At 39.4% G+C, this 9,921-nt stretch overlaps 2 long non-coding RNA genes across 2 annotated transcripts; both read left to right on the top strand.

The window, feature by feature from the left end:
- The first annotated feature begins 780 nt into the window (after positions 1-780).
- Positions 781-6,616, top strand: LOC115651134. Its single transcript, XR_004000320.1, has 3 exons — positions 781-800; positions 4,155-4,346; positions 6,553-6,616. It is a non-coding gene; the product is annotated as an uncharacterized LOC115651134 (long non-coding RNA).
- Positions 6,617-6,658: 42 nt separating this feature from the next.
- On the top strand, positions 6,659-9,136 carry LOC115651088. The gene is made up of 2 exons (XR_004000310.1): positions 6,659-6,696; positions 7,407-9,136. It is a non-coding gene; the product is annotated as an uncharacterized LOC115651088 (long non-coding RNA).
- Positions 9,137-9,921: the final 785 nt, after the last annotated feature.

The raw sequence follows: 9,921 nt of genomic DNA, 5'->3' as shown, positions 1-9,921 counted from the left end.
GCTCTGTAATTTGCCTTAGTGCGCTTATTTATTAAGGTTTCAGAGTAGCAGCCGTGTTAGTCTGTATCCGCAAAAAGAACAGGAGTACTTGTGGCACCTTAGAGACTAACAAATGTATTTCAGCATGCGCTTTCGTGAGCTACAGCTCACTTTTTCAGATGTTCTATTCTATGCATCCGAAGAAGTGAACTGTAGCTCACGAAAGCTCATGCTAAAATACATTTATTAGTCTGTAAGGTGCCACAAGTACTCCTGTTCTTTTTATTAATTAAGGTAACTTCCGGATGTTCCTTCAGTGCTCTGCTGTGGCTGGCAACCTGTTCAGCAAATTCCTTCTGTAAGGTTTGAGGCCTTTTTTCTGTAGTCACATTAGGAGAGCAGCAGTCATAAGCCAAGAAACAGAAAGTCACATCCTTACATTCCTGCTAAATTATACCAAAACAATGTAATATTGGGCTGTTCAGAACGTACTCCTGTCCTAATGGTATCCTCCATCACCAGATAAAGAAACAGATGTTTAAAGAAAACTTTGTTTGATAACATTCTGTCTGGAAAGGAACCACTTATCAACTGTCATGATTGTGAAATCTATACTTCTTTATTGTTTTGTCTTTATGGTCCCTACTTCTCTATTGTTTATCAGTATGGTCTCTTTAATTGTTTGTCAGTTGCATAACTAATTTTGCAAGATTTAAATTGACTAAGGTGGGGGTAAAATTGGTTAAAGAATTGTTTCACAATATGTTAGGATTGGTCAAAGAATTATTTTGTAGAACTTTTGTTTAAAATGTTTGGTTAAGGTATAACTATGTAGGTCTCAAGTTTAATTACTAGGGTCCAGAAGGAAGTTCTTTGGACTCTAACTCCAGGACACAGCCCAAGATCAGAGCTGCCAGACCTCAACACCTTCCAATCATACTGTGCAGAAGCTGGAGTATACAGATGACCTGATCCTGGCCGTCAGGAAACGTTCGTCTGCCTTATTGGGACTGGTGAGGGTTGTATTCTGTTTTGGTAACTGTTAATAAATAGAGGTTAAGGATATTACTGTTTAAGGCTCTTTCACTGGTAAAAGGCCCCTCACATCTGCAGAAGATTAGGCCTTGAGCCCACAGAATGGTAAGGGTGGATATGCCACTTCCCACAGCTCCCACTGGCCAGGAATTGCAAACAGTGGCCACAGGGAGCTGCAGGCGACCATGCCTGAGGACAGTCAATGTAAACAAACTCTCATGGCCCACCAGTGGATTACCCTGATGGGCCACATGCAACTCATGGGCTGCAGGTTGCCCATCACTGATCTAAAGCAACACTCCTGGTTTGTAAAATCCTGTTTTGTAGGTTTCAGATAAATTGTTTGTTTGTTTTTGTTTTAACTAACAATCCACTAACAATGCCACTTACAATCAGTTTGAATCTTCCATTCAAAGTTGTGAAACTGACAGACACTTTTTGCCAGACACAGGTAATTAGTGGTGTTTGACTTTGGTATTTAGCATTTAATCCTTGAGGTACCTCAATACTTTATAAAGTTCAATATCTTTTTAAAGACCACATCTGTGGCTGTGGCATGGGCAGTCAGAACCAGGAGACTGGGGAGAGATTCTGGATGATTTTTTTTTTTTTTGTAACAAATAGCAGATAAGAGCTGCAGTAAAAGAATAAAAAGAAGTGGTCCTGCAGGGGTGAGATGCACAAAGAAGCAATGTTAAGAACACTGAGCCTTAAAGTGGCTCTGAGTGATCAGAATGTTAGTTTGATAAGGGTACATGAAAACTCTAATAGCACAAAATAAACAATTACACCCTATATACAAATTGATATGGTCAATATACTGTTATAGAAGTTAAACTATAGAAGAAATGTGCGTTTTCCCATGACATATGTAGTATATATTGGAGAAGGTGTAAAACAAATGTAAACAAAACCTGCTACTTAATTAAAATTCTGCAAGCCACGATAGTTTGTGTTTTCTTTTTCAGATTGCTGTGTGCTTTAAAAACAAACAAAGCAGACAAACAAAAAGAAAAACCAGGGAAACCAGGTATTTTAAATGTGTAATGGGCCTAGTGAACCTTGTGGGAAAAGGCCAGCCCAACAGTATACCAGGTTAAAAAAAAGAAAGGTCAACGAAACAAAACAAGCCGTGGTTAAAATGGCTCCATTCCTCACAACTGTAAGCATGAAAGGGGGCTAGAAAATTGTTTATTTTATTTTTCAAAATCTCAAAGGAAAAACTAAAAACTAGTGGTGTCTCTATTAATTACTGAGCTGATGGGGGAGGAAAGATCTGCTTATAGATGGTAGAACAAAGGCGTTGCAGATAATGGTCAGCAAACAAACTACTTGTAAGCAAGAAGGCTCCAGGAAAGGGGTCAAGCCTGAGAATAAGAGGGACAACTTAACCCTACGTGGAAAAAACAAACAAACTGTGTGTGTGTACAGTGCTGAAATCTGGAGACAGATACAAAAGGGGTCCCCAATTATATAATTAAATTAAAGCCTATGCAAAGATTCCAAGAGGTTATTAAACACAATTTCATGTTAATGAGTAACCTTGTAACAATGTGTAACGTATATGGTTTTGGGGAAAAAACTTTAAGCATGCTAGAAATGATAATTGGAAACACACCTCATGTTAAAAAACCTTATAGTAATGATGCATCTCCGCTATTATCTGTAAATAAACTGTAAACTTGGCACAGCAGAGAAACCATTACAAACCTGGTCTGCTGTATGAAAAGGGAAACTGAGGTACATCACCTCCTGAATGTCATGAGTGAACTGTGGGATAATTCACCCTAAACCCTTAAAAGGTAGAAGCCAATAAAATCTGGCCTATCTATAAAACAAAAACACAGGAAAGTATGGGGGATAATTCCTCTGTTTTACCTGCAATCAGCAAGGAGACTTGTAAAAAGAAGAGGGTATTTTAAGCAATAATCTGCAGCCCCTTAAAGAGGATAGAAAATGTTCTTTTTGTCTTTCAGAACTTCAGGAAAAGCTGGCACCAGCTGAAGAGCAACCCCAAATACCATGGAGTTACTGTCACAAGGAAGACTGTGTTTTGTGTTTTATGTTTTGTGTTGTTTGTCTTGTTGCTATCGTTGTATATTGTGTTTAAAAAAAATGAGATACTGCATTAGGCAGAAAAGGATTGGTGAGCTCTTTTCCTCTATTTACAGAAACAAATATTGCAGAAGGGCAGAGGTCAAGGAACGCTAGTCTGTTCACATGGCTCATAGTCATCCTGTGATCAACCAAAACACTAAACTCTTCCTCCTACCCTGTCACTTCCAACTGATAAGTGCCAAACTTATAGCAGAAATTCTCATTGTTAGTCCCTAAATGCATGACTTTGCACTTTGAGCTATTAAATATCATCCCATTTTTATTACTCCAGTTTACAAGGTCATCCAGATCTTCTTGTATGGTATTCTGGTCCTCCTCAGTATTGGCAAAACCTCTCAACTTTGTGCCATCTGCAAATTTTATTAGCACACTTCCACTTTTTGTGCCAAGATCCGTAATAAAAATGTTAAATAAGGTTGGTCCCAAGACTGATCCTTGAGGAACTCCACTAGTAACCTCCCTCTAGACTGACAGCTCGCCATTCAGTGTGACCTGTTGTAGATCTCCCTTTAACCAGCTCCTTTAATAATAATGGCCTTGATAAAAAGTGAGGACAGTAGGGTCTGAGGCATTAGGACAGCCGCAGCCATGAATCAAGCAGCAGAAAGTCACATCCTCACATTCCCTCTAAATTATATCAAAACAATGTAATTGAGCAGTTAAGAAGGGGCTCCTGTCCTAATGGTACCCACCATTACCAGGTAAAGAAACAGATCTTAAGATATTTAAATAAAATTTTCATAGCCTTGTGTCTTGCAAGGAATCACTTATCAACAGTTGTGACAGTGAAATCCATACTTCTATTGTTTTACCTTTATGGTCCCAACTTCTCTATTGTTTATTTGTATGGTCTCTGATTCTTTAATTGTTTCTGACTGTTGCATAACTAATTTTGCAAGATTTAAATCAACGAAGTTGGTGGGGTATGATTGGTTAAATAATTGGTTTGCAATATGTTAGGATTGATCAAGAATTATTTTGTAGTACTTTAGTTTTAAATAATTGGTTAAGATATAACTAAGCACAACTCAAGTTTAACTATATAAACTGGGGTCCAAAAGAAAGTTCTTTGGAACCTAACTCCAGGATAGAGCCCAGGATCAGAGCTGCCAGATCTCAGCATCCTGCCAACTGTATCATGCAGAAGTTGGAATCCCTGGCCGACCTGATTCTGTCTGGCCATCAGGAAAATTCTGTCTGCCTTATTGGCAGTGGTGAGTATTGTATGTTTAGCGTGTGTATTGTTTTGGTAATAAATAGAGGTTAAGGATATTACTGTGTAAGCCTCTGTCACTGTTAAAAGGCCCCTCAAACTCACAGAAGATTATGCCCTGAGCCCAGGGAAGGGGAAGGGTGGCCCTGAGCCCTAGGAACAGGGTAAGGGTAGGTGCCTTTTACCTGAAGCCCTAAGAACTGAGAAAGGGTTAGGGGTGTTTAAATTAACCAAGTTACACCTTGAGCCCACCCAAGGGTAAAGGTAGGGGTCCTTAGTGTGTGCAGGTAACACTTAAAACCTTCTGGGATATGCACATGTATGTGGTGCAGTCACAGGGGACTGCCATAGGCAGCCTTCATGTGGGCTAGCTCTTCTCTTACAGTAACAGCCGTGAATAGTGAGCAACTGTGGTGGTGATAAATTCACTCTTCCTTACCTGGCTGTTCTGAGTAGTGAAGAACCGCATTGCTCCCAAAGGCTATGTAAATTAGCCCTCCACAACTCTTAAATCGCCCTTCATAAATTGTACATTTGGTTCTGCTGGGCACCTATATAATTGCTCTTGAGACTGGCCTTTCCCCCTTTAAGATCAGTTTGGTCTCTACCACTGTCCAGTTGGTGCCTCAGCTCTGTAGCATTCTTTGCATCTTGTATGCTCCAGGCCCAAGGATTTTCCATAGGCCAGGCATGCAAATACCTACATACAGTACGTGCGCGCACACAATTATTTGCAGCACCACATTGCACCCAAACTCATGTGTTCTTGACCACCAGAGTCTATAACATGCTATAGTTTAGTTACTACTTAGTACACACAACTAATTCCCACTCAAAGGGCAGGTCTACACTACAGGGCTCAGTCAACCTAAGTTACGCAACTTCAGCTATGTGAATAATGTAGATGGAGCCAACATACATTAGGTCAACCTTTTGAATTGTCTACAGGGTTTCTCAAACAGGGGTCGACGCTTGTGTAGGGAAAGCCCCTGGGGGGCCGGGCCACTGTGTTTACCTGCTCTGTCTGCAGGTCCGGCCTATCGTGGCTCCCACTGGCCACAAATTGCTGCTCTGGGCCAATGGGAGCTGCTGGAAAAGTAGTTTCAAAGAAATTGGAATTTTCCATGGGTTCATCCCAAACTGACACATTTTGGTTTTTTGAACTGAACAAAAACATTTCAGTTTCAGCTACTTTCACATGAAATGGCATCTTCCTAAGCTGCCGCAGTGACTCAGAGGAGATGTAGTTTGGATACTTCATGCCCCCATTCTCTCCTGTTGGCCAGGCTCCTTGGCTGTAGTACATCTCTCATGGGGGAATTTCCTGTTACTGAACCACATGCTTTGTCAAGAGCGGTGCAGTGTATCATGAAAGATGTAGTTTGGCCAGGGATCCTGGCCCACGTGGAAGAATAAAGGCATGAGGTAACTGAACTACAACTCCCATGAGGTACCACAGCATCTTAGTCAGATGCAGTTTAACATCAAACTGACTGGAAATGTTCTGACATTTCTGAATTGAATTTTTTTTGGAACTTTTCATTCTGTGAAAGCGGTTTGTTATTTTGACTTTTCACCCTCATTTCATCGTCATGGTTCAGAAGTTCCAATTTTCACTCAGCTCTAGTTATTTCTACTATGAAGCTATGCCTCAGAAGGCATGATGGCTTATGAAGCTCCCACTGAGGTTGTGCAGCCCCAAGCCACCCTATAACACAGAGCCACACCTTCATGCCAAATATAGTCCTGAATGTATACTGTAGCAAAGGCAGAATTAAAAATTGATATCGGATTCTGTAGCAGAAAATTCAATATGTTATTTAAGGAAATAGTGTTAGCAAATGTAGTCATAGTTCATATTCTATAGAAGTATCATTTAAATGAGGCCTTTATTATTTGATTTGTCAGCTTCCCACCTCCCCCAGATAGAATCAATACAAAATAATAATAGAATAACTCTAGATAAAATAAGACACCTACTTCAACTTTTTATCTCTCGTCTAGTTTTACAACCAAACACTATAGACACTGAAAGATTTAAAATATAAGGTGTGTTTTGTTTTATTTTTGCATTTTCACACAAATTTACAATTTCAGGAAGACTGTTTTTTTGTGGGTGGGAGGGGTTATTCGGTTAATGTACTTGATAGAGGTTTAGAGGATCTTGGTTAAATTCCAGGCTCTTGTGACTTTGCGTGTGATTTCAGGTAACATCTCTGTGACTGAGTTTCCCATCTGTAATTAGAACATAAGAACGGCCATACTGGGTCAGACAAAGGTCCATCTAGCCCAGCATCCTGTCTTCTGACAGTGGCCAATGCCAGGTGTCCCTGAGGGAATGAACAGAACAGGTAATCATCAGGTGATCCATGCCTAGTCACCCATTCCCAGCTTCTGGCAAACAGAGGCTAAGGGACACCATCTCTGTCCATCCTGGCAAATAGCCATTGATGGACCTATCCTCCATCAACTTATCTAGTTCTTTTTTGAACCCTGTTATAGTCTTGATCTTCACAACATCCTCTGGCAAAGAGTTTCACAGACTAATTGTGCATGCATAAGTCCTATTAACATTAAGTGAAAAAATGCTTCCTTTTGTTTGTTTTAAACCTGCTGCCTATTAATTTCATTTGGTGACCCCTAGTTCTTGTATTATGAAAAGGAGTAAATAATACTTTGTTTCTCCCATACTTTTTTGGTCTTATCTGTTTATAAGGTACTGTATGCTTTTTGGAGCATGGACTCTTATTATGTGTATGTACAGCATCTAACACAATAAGGTGTTGACATCAGTTGGGCCACTAGGCACTTCTGTAATACAAATTATATATATTAATAATACCAGATCTAATCTGAGACCAAATTTACCCAAATACCATAAGAAAAACTATATTTCCATTGAAACTATACAAAAAATCTTGTGAGCATTTCAACTGGGATAGCTCCAGACACTTCAATGGTTACATCTGAGGTTAAGAGTCAGCAGAATAAAGACAATTAAAGTCAAATATTTTCATTCAATATTGTGGGATCAATTTTTTTTTGGTTTATTTTTGTTTAGGAGAGGAGCTCCAGAATTCTGTGGTGCGAAGTGTAAGAGAACATCAGCACATTGTATTTTTACAAACCAGGAATGAGAATGAATGGAACTGAGAGCGAATGGAACTGAGAGCCGACAATTGAAACTCTGCCATGGTGCTCTGTGGGCTGTCTGAAATCTAGCAGCAGCAGGGGAGTGTTTCTAGGTACTGTTGCAGAAGAGTCTCTGAGTGTGGGGGTGCTGTGAAGATAGCAGAGTGGCAGTCAGAATGGCATCAGGTGTGCTGGGGAGTGCATGATAGAGCACTAATTGCTACATGCTGTGACAGAGTGAAGCATATGTTCTCCCCACCCCTGTGCAAACTGTGGTCTGACAGCGGCAATGAAAGTAGGGTAGGATTTGCCATGCCTTGTTAATATGTGAGCTCCATGGTTCTGTCCCCATTTTCATTGGATTTTTACTTTCCTCCATCCCACCACTGCAACTTTTTTTCTCCTAAGCAAAACCAGGATGAAATGATAACTAACTTTAGAACCTGTGAGTAATTGATACCAAATCTATCTAACTGATCAGTCTTATTTAGTCTTTGGTATTTCTGAGGCACCTTTTAATCTTTGGTCTGGTTTTTCAGAGGAATTGAAGGTGCTCAAAACCAGCTGAAATCAGTGGGAACTCTCGATGTTTAGCACCCTGGAGAATCATGCCCCTTGAAGCTAAGCATTGATGCCAAGTCAAAAAAAGTTGGCCTTTCCCTGCTGTACGAGTTTTGTGGTCTGCCCACTCCTGGTAAATTCTATACGTTGTTTTGAAATTTCACTGGGCTTGTGTCATCACATTCTGTCAAGTTTTGAGATATTTACTGTACTTTTGGATTTATGACATAAGGTAAATTAGAGCCAAATCAAGGATGATACAAGTAGAGATATCATCTGGAGACTAAGGAGAGATGAACTGGCTTCGATAGTAGGGGAAAAAAAGCTTGAACCTTTGTCAGAACTTTATGTAAGATCTTTTGAGGCTTGAAAATGTTATGACTAGCATTCCCCTTAAATTATGTTTTGTCCCTCCCCATTCCCGTCTCTCTTCAAGAACTAGAAATAAAACTGGCCACAAGGTAGGCTATTCTTGCAGTATTTCTTAATCAACTAGAAGCAAGAAGGACTATATGTCTCTCCAATTCATTCCTATCAGATCTTCAGATCACCTTTGCAGACCCAAGGCGATGAGGTACCGGTATCTCAGATAAGCTAAATATTCAGTGTGGAATCCTGGCTCCATTTAAGTCAATTGGATGGTTGTCATTGACTTAAATGATGCAAAGATTTCACCATTTGGGGTGCTTCTCCAAATAAACAACAAATGTACTTTCTGAAGTTCACCCATCTCTATATAAGATATAGAACTGGCTTTCAGAAAAGATGGATTCAGTCCAGTTTTGCCAATGACTTATTCTGTGGCCTCGTGCAGATTATTGAACATCTCCATTCCCCATTTCGACAGTGGAGATTTTGATACTTAACCACTTTTGTAAAGTGCTTTGAGATTGAAAGAAGAACAGTACTAAATTATATTAATAATAAATTATAGCATAGGAGATTAAAACAGGCGTAGTGTATTTTAACTCAGGACCAAGTGAAATTTCTATTTAAGCACTTTCATTCAAAGAAACTACGTCTTTTGTTTCCCTTGTGATGGTCTGGTTTTGGAGCACATTAAATCGTGATCAGTTGTGTCTTACGCAAAAAAAAAAAGTATACCATATGTAAAAACAATCTAACATATTTTATACGACACCTAGCTCTTGGTATCTAAGTGCACCCTTCTCCTATGTGTAATGCCAAATGCTGATTTAATCACAGTTTAAAAAATTGGTGTGTGTATTGGAGGATCAATATGAGGTCTGGAGGAAAAAGGTGGATGGTAATTCAGTCACACCAGGACTGAGCTTGCTTTCCTCTCTTTTTTTATTTGCTGCAATCCTACATGTTCTGCAGTCTGTGTAGAATTACACTGGCCCCTTACCTTCATTAGCATCTTTTACATTTCTTTCCAAAATGCACTGGATTTTATTAAATTTATTAGAAGTTCTTCAGGCTATGGACAAGGACTAAAATAAAGGCCTTTATTAAACATTTAAAAACATGGATTCAATCACCCAGCTCTCCCCTTTACAATATTTCTGGGTTCTACAGTGATGAAGCTATCAGTAAAGAAATACGGAGAGGTTTGGAGTGTTGTGTTTTTTTTTTTAACATGCTAAAAGCTTTCGCTGAGACCACTGCATAATGCACCCATTTCACCCCTCTGAAAATTGCCTTAATTTCAGTTTCAGAATAAAATTAAATGCAAAATTTCTGGTAACTAGAAAATAAGCCATTTATTGTGAGGTTCTGAAACAATCAGCTAAGGGCTTGTATAATACGAGCTTGTACAGTGTGCAAATGCCTATTTAAAGGGATTGGAGATCATCATTCTTTATAATCCAGTGTGGTATTTTATTCCATCACCAGCAGCTTAATTTATTTCTTTTACCTCT

Source organism: Gopherus evgoodei, chromosome 1 (assembly GCF_007399415.2).
Source record: "Gopherus evgoodei ecotype Sinaloan lineage chromosome 1, rGopEvg1_v1.p, whole genome shotgun sequence".
Classification (NCBI taxonomy): Eukaryota; Metazoa; Chordata; order Testudines; family Testudinidae; genus Gopherus; species Gopherus evgoodei.
This window is presented reverse-complemented; position numbering and strand designations above follow the sequence as displayed.